Source organism: Cynocephalus volans, chromosome 1 (assembly GCF_027409185.1).
Source record: "Cynocephalus volans isolate mCynVol1 chromosome 1, mCynVol1.pri, whole genome shotgun sequence".
In the NCBI taxonomy this organism is placed as follows: domain Eukaryota; kingdom Metazoa; phylum Chordata; class Mammalia; order Dermoptera; family Cynocephalidae; genus Cynocephalus; species Cynocephalus volans.
Genome location: NC_084460.1, coordinates 251528464 through 251541507, shown reverse-complemented (window position 1 = coordinate 251541507; position 13044 = coordinate 251528464). Strand labels below are relative to the sequence as shown.

The window sequence follows — 13044 nt, the reverse complement described above, 5'->3', positions numbered from 1 at the left end:
AGTAACCATTAAAAGGAAAATTTGGCACGTTTTATTATCAAATTTTTGGAAACCACCTGGAGGTTAGGGACTCTGATAAAAAATGAAAGTAAGATAAGTCAGCGAATCATAATTTATTTAAAGGCTATGTTAAAACTTGAAGTAAAACTTCTGAGGATTTCTATCCAATTTGAGGAGTATGAACTAACATTGTTCTGAAAAGCACATGGAGAGCACTAAGAGAAAAAGAGAGCCCTGACTACTGGGATTCTTCATCCCCTTCCTCTCCTGTAAAAGACTTCCCATTTCAGTTCATGGCACCATCAGCTACCTAACTATTCATCATTCAAAGTCTTGTTTCTTCTATCCAGAAAATATTTTTCATGGCTATTCACATGACTCCATTTTGACTGCTACCACAGTGATCCAAGCCACTTCTGTGTCTCTCCTACTCTCTAGTTAACCAGAAACTGCCATTCACTTCATTTTACAAGAAAGCCAGAATTGCTTCATTTATTCATTAACATATGCCACTGATAAACATTTATTAAGCATCATGAGCTGGATATAGTATCACGTATTAAGTGTCAAAATGGTAAGCAAAATTACTAGAAACTTACCTTATGGAATACAAAAAGGTGGACTGCTATTTGCAAGGTGTAGTCATTTGAAAGTTCTTAGAATTATGTGATACAACTATGAGTAATCTTTATTATATTTAGCCTATTTCTTGCCTTTCTTAGAATAAATGTTTCTATTAGAGTCATCTTGAGGTCTATACTCACATAACAATATTATAACAATCACACATGGGGCTGTGGTATAAATATTTAACTCATGTTAAAATCTAATTGCCATGTAGCAGTATCTAAAGGTAGACATTTTAAGAGGTGATTAAGCATGTTGGCTCAATCCTCCTGGGTGTGACTGGTGCAGTTATAAAAGGAGGAGTTCAGCTTCCTCTTGCTTTGTCTTGCCCGTCTGCATGTTTCCATGGGTTGACACAGCAAGAAGGCCCTCGCCAGATACCAGCCCCTTGATCTTGGACTTCCCAGCCTCCAGAACTGTGAGCCAATATATTTCTGTTCAGTATAAATTACTCAGTCTCAGGTATTTTGTTATAGCAAAGCAGACTAAGACACATGGCATCTCAAAAATTGTTTCTCCATAGAATGATTACTGTGAAGCAACAAAATTTCAGCACATGAAGAATTGATGACACCAGGTTACACAATAGCTTATGTTTGCCAATTTTATAACTTCTGTAAAATCCAGATTAAAAAAAAAAAAAAGATGTCATACCTATGGCAGCTGGAAGAAGCATAGATGAACCAAATATTCAGTAAAAAGAAAGACATTTATTTCAGGAAAGAAATATTTATTAGAAATGGGGCTGCAAACATCATTATGTTCTATCAGAAGATGAGATAAGAATAAAGAAACCAATTTTATGTAATTACAATGAGGTAAAGATTATGAGGATTCTCCTTTGTCAGAGCTGCCCATAGAGATACTAATTATTTGTAGTACTTCCAACCTCAACTTACCAAGACTACAAATATTCCTGGATAAATAAAGAGTACAGATGAATTATAATGCATACATATATAATATATGTTATGCATGTATGCATAACATATAGTATATATTTATATATAATATATGCATATATGTTTACATATTCATTTATATACAATTTTATATCTATATACAAACAATTGTCCTGGCACAAGAATAAAGCACTTTCACTGTTCCTCTATATTTCAGAAGGATGCAAGTATATCATCAGATAGCAACTTAAACAGTAGCTCATAACCTTTGGCATCTGCATTCTCCTTTTCAACCTTGACCTCATATTATAATCATCTGGAAGGTTTTGAACATGATATATGTACCATGGACCAATACCACATTCTGGGATTACTATTTTTAAAAACTTGTCTGGTGATTCTAACTTCAACTAGGATTAAAGTTGTTTTGCTCTATGTCATGTCCACCTCCTACCACAGTCAGCAGAAATCCTGATGTCTTAGTTCCTACAGATGCCGAGAGAATCTTGAAATCTATTATGAGATAATCCTTTGAGCAGATAATTTAAGGTTTGATTCTTGACAGAATTAGCAGGAGATAAAATATTCAAGATGTAGTCCTCCCAAATCCTCACATTATGTTAATCCAAGATTTTACATTTTTTTCTGGATTAGTTTTCTTAAAAATTTTATTTTATTAAGAATAGTTCCCAGAAGGTATCTCAACTTATTTAAAATAATATGATGTATAACTAATTTTATATAGTATAAAATATATAATAAATATATGATCTATTTCCCCAAATAGATATATTCTCAGAAAATGTATTTGTTAAGGTATGATCATTAAAAAATAAAAATAAAAATAAAATAGTAAAATAAAAGCATGCAATTTCAGTGATCCCACCAACCAAGTTATTATGTAATTACAGAAAGAATATACTTCCTAGAGTATAGTAATAAAACAAAAATAAATATATATCACTTTGACTCTAAATAATTTCCTCATAGTATTTTTTTAGTACTTTTCCTGGGACAGTCCCTTTTTGGATTTGGAATCTCTGTAGGAGCAAATCGTATGTTTTTCCCTTCTTCTGAGGCAAAAAAAATCCTCAAAAGAGTTAAAATAACAACAACAACAAAAGAGTAAATAAGATTGCAATACACACAACAAAAAAAATTCCAGAGAAGACATTAGTAGTGAGTATGTAATACATTGCCTTCTCAACACGATATCTCTTATTTAATTAACCTTTAAGTACTTTTTTTTTCCCACAAATGAATATTTACACCCAGATATCAAAAAGTAATTCCCAAGTGTCAGATCAATGAACAGAAGTTTAAATTATTAGGAAATGTTCAAATTTGGGAATAAAGCTGTTCTGTTTCTATAGCAATAGAAGTCCCTGCAAGAACAACACATTCCAACAACCCGACCTGACCTTGACTTCCTCTGGGGCAAAACAAAACAGCATGCTGCAAGGAATTGAATCTTGATTTGCTGAGGTAAAGGTCACTTCAGTGCCTTTTGGGAGGTATTTCAGCCACGTTGAAGCCACTAAAGGAAAAATCAAGATGTTTGAGGGGCAACAGCAATAAGGCAATCTTCCCTTTTCGATCACTTCATAGCATCAGTGTGACAAATCTCTTACAGTGAAAATAACTTTGAATTGCCTATAGGTTGCCAGGTGAGAGGAAAGACACAGTGCGGCTTTTCTTTCAGGGCAGATGAACACGTGAATGGTTTAGAGGAATATCTTTTCTTTTATCAGATGCTGGGTTTCCCATCTTTTATTATTATTATTATTATCTCAATGACTAGAATTCAGAATGACCTAACTTTTCTGGAAACCATTTAAAAAATGAGTATAAAATTTCTAAGTATATGATTTTTTTAGACTTAAAAAAAAATCCCCATTGACATTCCAGGGTTTGCATAAATGTATAACTAGCATGAAGAGTCAGGCTTACTAGGCAATTGCCTTTAAATTTATGTCTTCTTTAGAAGTGTCTGAAAATATTGCAGCTTTTCAATAAACATACAGATAGCAACCATATTATTTATTATTCAAATAAGGACACTTAGTAATTAAACTAGGACAGTGGGTACAAAATGAGACTGTCCCAGGATATTGGGTTGTACGGTTATCCTTGAAATAATGTATTTCCTGTTTATTCCTATTTATGTAAAATAATTTCCTGTGTTTTTAAAATATTAAATTAGCTATTAGTGTGCAGTCAGCTTAAAATAATGATTTGCATTTAACTGTCATTTGTCTGCATAAAATTAAATTTTATGTGCATTAAAATCCTGTGGTTCTTTGGGCTTTTGAGTAAAACATACTATAAGAAAGTAAGTGTGATAGAAAATGTGTGAACTTTTTATGTTAATATTAAGAGACTGGTGTGGTTAGATGGTAATGAGAGGGAACAATGGAATTGTGCCACTGTCGTTCATAGTTTTTCATGGAAAATTTGATTTTGACATTGATTGAAGCTTAACAAAATGAAATTTGAAACAAGGTTACTCTGATCATTGTTAAATAGGAGACATATGCATACTTATTTTTAATGGTGAAAGATTTGAATGGTACAGGGTAGGGCTAATAATAGTCTCCATTATAATATTCCATTTACTCTTGAGTTAGTACATTGTTGCAATTAAGACAGTTTCTATACCTATGATAGGATAGATTCAGGCGTTGAGATCATGATATTTGTTTTACCATGGTGTTTCCTGGGTTAACAATTTACTATGAAGTATTTCATGTGTGCAATCATATAAAGCATTTGTAACAAGTTGAATAATTCTGACCACACTACTCCAGTTTAAGAATTAGAACACATGAGAAGCTCTTTGTCTCTGTTTCTGCCATTTTGCCTTGTGACACCCTGCACTGCTGTAGAGTTACCATCAAGCAAAGTCTCTCACTAGATGTGTTCCCTGGACTTTGGACTTCCCAGCCTCTGAAACTGTAAGAAATTTCTTTATACATTACCCAGTTTCAGGTATTTGTTACAAGCAAAATATAGGGGTTTTTTTTGTACAGAAAAAAGACTAGTACAGTTCAATATGGATACATACAAGATTTTGGCTCTTGCCTTCCTTGTGGTGCAGTCGGAGAGGAGTCTTTTATTTTCCTACCTTATTTTTTTTTCATCTGTGTCTATTCTATGAAACTAATGAAAGGATTAAATTAACTAATCTTTTTATTTAAACAATTACATCTGCTTTTATAAAAGTTCTCAATGTTCATTTTAAAATTCACCACAGCACTTGTTGATAGTTCCTTGTTTTTATTGTTGTTTCATCTTTTATCTATTTAAATATTTTATACATATGAGGGTACTTCAAAAAGTTCATGGAAAGATTTGTAGTTCCTTTTAATTCCATTTCTCCATGAACTTCTTGAAGTAGCCTCATGTGTATGTGTATGTATATAAAATGTTTTCTATATTTAATGAATCCAGTAAGTATTTTTTTTTTCTGTTAATTCTCAATCTTGGTTATTTTCTTCTAGGTATACATATATATTTGTTTTTTAAATCTTTGGCTGTGAATTCCTATTTTGTTAATAACATTCAGTGGAAAATCTAAATTGAGCTTGCTTCTTTTCCTGGAGTAATTTGTATGTTTCGGTCAGGACCTAGGGGCAGTACTAATCTTAATCAAGGAGTTTTACAGTTTACTAACTACTGCCCATGGTTTATTTTCCATACTACAACGCTCACAGTCATATTTTCTCTCCATTCAATTTCACACTTTGTGGGTGATTATTACTGTAGGCCCAGGTTATACCCAGTAGTTTCCCACTCCTCAGACTCCCATGGTGGTGGGGTGGCTCTTTGGCAACATCCTTTTGAGAAACTTAGCAATTTAATTAAAAATTGTCTGTGGAAGATTTTTTTGTATTATAGTAGAAGCGTCCTTCAGAGTATCTTGTGTGCTACCCTGACAAAAATGAAAACTCTAAGGTATTTCTGAAACTGTTACTTGTTTTTAATCATGTTCTCATATAGAAAAACAATAACTAATGATATAAATCCAAAATTATCCAGATTAAATGGTTTTAGGTATATGAAGAACTTTGAAGATGACACCTATTATATGCTAAGTTGTTGCTGTTATTACCAGTAGCATTACTGTTATGAAGTACAAATATTGTGAATATGGAAAGAGTTCAAACAACTCATCACCTCATAACAGACATATTATACTGATAAATAATATTTTCCTTACAAGAAGTTTTATGTATGTGTAAACCTTTAAATAAATCATTTAATTGTTTTGAAAGTCGTATCTACCTTTAAAATGTGACTATTTACAAAATCTCGAAATGAATTTTGACTTTGGCCTTTTTACATTTATTTATGTGAGAAGTATTTATTGGGTACCTAAATTGTGCAAGATGCTGCACTCAATGCTGTGAGAGATGAAAGCATACAAGAAATAAATTCTTCCCTTAAAGAGTTACAATCCAATGGCTTTTGGGTTACAAAGTTAAAAGAAAATATTCCAACAATGAACTCTAAATTGTGAATTAGTGTGATCATCTCTGTACACCTGTGCTTCTTCCTCTTTTTAACCCTCTGTTAGCAAGTATTAAATGCTTGAGAGAGATTTTGAATTTTCACACACATGCACAAAAAGTGAGTGAAAGAAAACAGATTTTCCTTTGAAATTTAGAGTTGAAAGCAAGACATGTTCCATCATAATAGATTTGCAAGGATTTTAGGGAGTCAAAACAGCTCCTAGGTCAAGATTACCTGGATGTGTTTTAGACTCTATTAGCCTATGTAAAGCAAAAATAGGTCCCATTGGAAAGCCTAAATGGAAGATTATCTCAAAGGCAAATGATCAGTGACCGAAACATTCTAGAAGAAGAGAAATTGTACTAAACAACAACAACAACAACAACAACAACAACAACAACAACAATAATAATAATAATAATAATAATAATAATGATGATGATGATAATGTGTTAAAAATTGAGCTTTTACTATTTTCCAAGTATTCTGCAAAGCATATTCACATGCATTCTCTCATTTAATTTCCCTAATAATAAATAGTTCAGTTCATTGAGCCTTTGATTATTTAACCCAAGGCCACATGACTGGTAAGCGGCAGAGGTAGGATTCATTCCACTAGTAAGACCTTCTCCCTTTCTTCATTCCTCTTTTAGCCCTTGGAATCATATCTCTGTAGGGAATGAATCCATCAGGTGTGTGGCCTCTTTACCTTTTTCTAACTCAATTCAAGAAGTGTACTAATTGCTCGTAGGTTTACCTATATGAAAATTAAGTGTTGGCATGAGAAAACGCTCAACATCACTAAGCATTAGAGAAATGCAAATCAAAATCACAGTGAGATATCATCTCACCCTAGTAAGACTGGCTATTATCAAAAAGACAGAGAATAACAAACGCTGGCAAGGATGCAGAGAAGGGGAATCCTCCTACATTGTTGGTAGAACTGTAAATTAGTGCAGTCAATTATGGAAAACATATGGGGGCTTCTCAAACAACTACAGATAGAACTGCCGTATGATCCATCAATCCTCCTGCTGGGCATATTCCCAAAGGAATAGAAATCATCATGTCAAAGGGATACCTTCACTCCCATATTTGTCACTGCTCTATTTACAATAGCCAAGAGTTGGAACCAACCTAAATGTCCAACAACAGATGACTGGAGAGGGAAAATGTGGCATATTTACATAATGAAATACTACTCTGCCATAAAAGAGGAATGAAATTCTGTCATTCACAGCAACCTGGATGGACTTAGGGAAAATTACATTAATCGAAATAAGCCAGGCACAGAAAGAGAAATACTGCATGTCCTCACTCATAAGTGGAAGCTAAAAAATAGACAAACAAATTAAGGAAGAAAGATACAGCTATCACAATAATATGTTGAACTTTCAAAAGGAGAGAAAAGAACTGAGGTTACCAGAGGTTGGAAAGGGGGAGGGGTTGGGGGGTTAGTGAGAAATTGGTAAAGGGAAACAAAGAATGATTACATTGTGTAATGATGAATATACTAACTATCCCGATTTGATCACTACATACCATACACAGGTAGTTATTCAACTCTGTACCCCACAAGTATGTGTAACCAAATATGTTTCAATAATAAAAAAAAGTTAAGTGTTGGTAATATGGACTTTGACTATACCTGTTTCTTATGAAAGGGTATGGGAAACCAAAAAGATTGCTTTGATCCTTGTGTAGCATGATATTTTATGAAAAGATTTTTGGTTTGTTGGTTGGTTGTAATAATAAACATTAAGCTACAGTTTTGTTTTATTTGTTTATTTTTTGTTTTAAGTATCTTTACTTGTAGCAAGCTGAACTATCTTTCAGAACTCCAGGACAGGATCTACAGATAAGTCTTAGGAAAGACTGCTTTTAGGAATCTGAAAGCAATTCGGAGTCAAAATTCTTTTTTCCATACTCTTTCTCCTTCAAATGTCACATGGTTGTGTATATCTGTTTCTCTTCTGTGCATTTGTTTTGTTCATTCTTAATGCAAACCAGCTTTCTCAGCTTTTCAATGGACTTAATCACTGAACAAGACCTACATCTTCAAGTGTTAGGTCCAGCCATTGTCAGACAGTAGGTAGGTTTGCTGGAGTTTGGATGTGTTGTCCCCCCAAACTCATGTGTAAATCTGATCCCCAATGTGGCAGTGTTGGGAGCTGTTTGAGTCATGGGAGCAGATCCATTATGAATGGATTAATGCTCTTCCTGGGGCATGGGGATAGTGAGGGAGTTCTCTGTCTATCAATTCCCGTGAGAGGTGGTTGCTTAAAAGACCCAGGCACCTCCCTTCTCTCTCTCTTACTTCCTCTCGCCATGTGATCTGCTTGAACCACTGGCTATCTGCTGCTTTCTGCCACAAGGCCTGTGCCAGATGCAGCTGTCCCAGAATCATGAGCCAAATAAACCTCTTTTCTTCATAAATAACCTGGTCTCACGTATTCTGTTATAGCAACACTAAAACGTACTAATACATAAAATTGGTACCAAGGAGTGGGGTGTTGCCTAAACTGGTATTTGAAAATGTGGAAATGGCTTTGGAACTGGGTGTTGAGGAGAAGTTGGAGGAGTTTGGAGGACTCAGAAGAAGACAAAAAGACCAGGGAGAGTTTGGAATGTCTTAGAGACTGGTTACATGGTGGTGAGCAGAATGCTGATAGAAACATGGACTGTAGAGACCATTCTAAGGAGGTCTCAGATAGAAATAAGAAGGAGTTTTTTGGAAACTGGGGCAAAGATCACCTTTGCTACTAACTGGCAAGGAATAAGGTTGCATTGTGTCCTTGCCTTAGGACTTTGTGGAAGTTGGAACTTAAGAGTTCTGAACCAGAAGATGTGGGAGAAGAAATTTCTAAGCAGCAAAACATTCAGGAAGCTTAATGGCTACTTCTAACATCCTACTCTGAGATATGGAGGCAAAGGCATAACATAAAGCTAGAATTTAAAAAGGAAGCAGGATGTAAAGATTTGGAAAATTTGTTGCCTGGCCATGTGGTAAAGAAGCAGAGAGCATGCAATGGTGCAGCCTAGCAACCCTTAGCTAAGAAGATTAATTCTAAAATACAGAATTATCAAGAGAAGAGGGGAAAGGTACTGAAGGCATTGCAGAAGCCTCTGGAACAAACCCTTCCATTTCAGGCCCAAAGGCCTGGGGAGACAGAATGGTCTTTGGGGACAGGCCTGAGGTGCCCTCTATGGGCTCCCTGCCCAAGCTCATTTCAGAAAGCTGCTTCTAGCAGCAGCATCCTGACTGCTTTGGCTACTTCAGCCATGGCTAAATTGGCCCCATGTGTGGCTGGACCTTCACCTTCGGAAGAAACAAGCCAGAAGCCTTGGTGGCATCCACGTGGTGTCTGGTCTGCAGGCTCACAGAATGCCAGAGCTGTAAGGCTTGGGATCATGCACCCTGATTTCAATGGATGTGTGGAAAAGCCTGGGGACCCAGGAACAGACCTGTCACAGAGGTGGATTCACCACATAGAGCAATGCTGAGTGGAAATGTAGGGTCAGAGTTGCAGCAGAGAAACCCCAACAGTGCCATGTCTAGTGGAGCCATGAGAGCGGGATGCCATGGAAACCCCAGACTTGTGGAGCTAACAGAGTGGACCGCCAGCCTGGACGAGCTGAAGTGTGGCCCAAGAACAGGAAAGCCATGGGAGCAGAGCTGCCTGAGGACTTGGGGACCCAACCCCCACACCAGCATGCAGAGGAGGTTGAACATGGAGCCATGGTACCTGATTTGCCATCTGTGAGATATAATGTCTGCCTGGCTGGGTTTCAGACTTGTTTGGGACCTATGACACCTTTCTTTCTCCCTTTTGGAATGGGAATATGTACACTATGTTTGTCCCACCATTGTATCTTGGAAGTAGATAACTTATATTGATTTCACAGATGAGACTTTTAACTTTGCACTTTTGAGTTGAAACAAGTTAAGACTTTGGGTATGAAATGAATGTAATTGCATGTGAAAAGGACATGAGTTTTGGGGGGCCAGTAGTAGAATGTAGTGGATTGAATTATGTCCCCCCAAGACTCATTGAAGCTTGAATTGTGTTCCCCAAGTTTTACATATTAGAAACTTGGTCCTCACAGAGAATGTTAAGAGGGTGGGAAATCCTATTATGGTCATTGAAAGGTGGAGACTTGAAGAGGTGATTAGATTGTAGGACTATGCCCTAGTGAATGGATTAAAAATGGTAGTCAGGGGTGTGGTTCTGAGGGTTTTAAAAGAAGAGGAGAATCTGTCTTTCCCTCTCCCCGCTCCACCATTTTGTGATATGATACCCTGCCATCACTGTCACCACCACCAAGGCCTTCACCAGCTATGTTCCCTGGATTTTGGACTTCTAAGCCTCAGAAACTGTAAGGAATAAATTTCATTTTCTTTATAAATCACCTATTTCCAGGTATTTTGTTATAAGCAATAGAAATGGACTAATACAGTATCCCAACTTCAAGTTCTCAGGAGAGAAAAATCTGAATTGTCCACCTCCAATCTGTGTCCCCCTCTACTTTATTCAAAGTGCTCAGGTGTTTAAGTCATGTGGTAGGAACATAGATAACCATCATGGCGGAGAGGTCTTTGCTCAGAAAAGAAAGAACAGTCTTTAGGAAACACCCTAAAAGATATGCCAATGCTAGATGAGGAAGGGATATACTGATCATATAGATTTTAAATATCTTCAGCTAATGAACATTTGATATTAAATTAATCAATTAGAACTGTGCTATTGCATTAGTCCATTTCTGTTGCTCATAACAAAATATCTGAAACTGAGTGATTTATAAGAAAATGAAATTTATTGCTTCCAGTTTCTGAGGCTGGGAATTCAAAAGTCCAGGGAACACATCTGGTGAAGGTCTTTCTTCATGGTGGCTTCAGTGACACAGGATGTTATGAGAGAGCAGAAGCATAGAAAGAGAGACTGTCACGTGCTCTCCTTTTAGAGCCCTCATAACCATGCGCACAACTGCCATTACATCATGAAATAGATTAATCCATTCAGTATGGCATGGTCTTCACTATCTAATCACCTCTTCAAGGTGCCACCTTTCAATTACCATAACAGGATTTCCCACCATCAACAGTTACAGTGGGAATTAAGTTTTAATTACTTTGGGGGTCCATTCGATCCACTGCAGCTCTCTACCAGAGTTCATGGCTATTTCGATGGGGTATCTATCTCCAAGGCTAAATACCCTTGAGCAATGTCAAAGGTCATCCTCTGGACATTGAATATAACAAGCCAGATCCAGGCTGAATTCCCTTAGCTTACCCATGTAGAATATGTCATATCCTAAGTCCACTAAGAATAAAGATCCAAAAGGGTCTTGGAATAACTGAAGTGAGTTTGATGTTCATGGCAACATTATGGCTGAATGAAGCATTCATTGGCAAAAAATATTAAAAGTTAGTAAGATATTCTCGAAACACACACACACACACACACACACACACACACACTTCCAAATGCCTACTTTACACAATGAATCATAAGTGTAATAACATATATTGTGCTCTTAGATACCTTGGAAAAATCAGAAGAATGACGTTCTCAGATTTACCACTTCAGATACTGCATTCCAGAATTTTTTTACACAACAAATGCGAAGTACTGTAGAATAAAATCAATACTACTTCCTGGTAGACTTTAATGTTCAGATCAAGCAACAATATATTCACATGTATATATTCCTGTGCATGAATAGGAATATCTCCTTCAAAGTCTTATTTTTAATTAGTGTGCCAGTGAATCTACTAATGGGGGGGAGGGCAGATCATCAAGCTAAGTATGCACTAATTAGTGATATATGTAATTGAAGGCTAACTTTTACCCTACAACAGCCTCCCCAAGCACAGTTTAGTTAGTATAAAAGATTTGAAAGATTGCCAGCAAAACAAAATTGACACATTGGGTCCTAAATATTCAATGTGATCATTTTTCCCCTACTTTTTTTTCTTTTGCTAAATAACTGATATTAATGAAAAGTTAGTGCATGTTCATCCATTTAAAGATGTACCGTTTATTAACACCAAAATGAATATTGTGGATGGTATTTGGAGGTGATGGCTAAAATAGGAAATATTCATAAATTAGTGCTAAAACTGTTTTGTCATATCAAGTTAGCAAAACAACAAAGAAAGTTGCATTGATAAACGTAGGGCATATTAGAAAATCAAATCTGTATTAACATCACTTCTAACAATATCATTATTTTAAATTTATCTTTATATAAGGGGTTAAAAATCAATCTTGTATTTACAACTAATAGTAAAATGAAAATAATATTAAAATATACTAAATCATACACATATTAAGTAAGGCAGTGGTGCCTGACTTAACGATGATTTGACGAATGATTTTTTGGCATTACAACACTATAAAAGAAATATGCATTCAGTAGAAACTGTACTTCAAGCACTCATACAACCATTCTGTTTCTCACTTTCAGTAAATTACAGTATTCAATAAATTACAAGAGATATTCAGGACTTTATTATAAAATAAAGAAAGTCCCCCCCAGCTCAGTTTAGTTAGGCTTTGTGTTAGATGATTTTGTCCAACTGTAGGCTAAGGTAAATGGTCTGATCATGTTTAAAGTAAGTTAGGCTAAGCTGTGATGTTCAGTAGGTTAGGTACATTAAATGCATTTTCTACTTAACAATATTTTTACCTTATAATATGTTTATCAGGATGTATGATAGTTTTATCAGGCTTATTGAAAATCAAGGAGCATCTGTACTTATTCAATCAATAACCCTGAACCATTTCATTTACATTTGATAAATGTGATTTTGATTAAAATATTTAAAACGATAAATTTGAGGACATTTAGAGAATTATCACCTGTGAAATACTGTTTTCAAAATGTTATCACTCACGAAAAGGCAATTTATTAGTATTTCTTTGTGTTGGTCATTTATTTCAGACTTTGATTTCAGTGCTTTTTTCAAAAAGAAAAAGAATTTTGCTTTAAGTCATCAAAT

The 13044-nt window shown here is 35.5% G+C and overlaps 1 protein-coding gene across 1 annotated transcript in view; it reads right to left on the bottom strand.

The window, feature by feature from the left end:
* Positions 1-13044, bottom strand: part of ZNF804A (zinc finger protein 804A) — a 319443-nt gene that overhangs the window by 50970 nt on the left and 255429 nt on the right. The gene's annotated exons all lie outside the window — the stretch shown is intronic.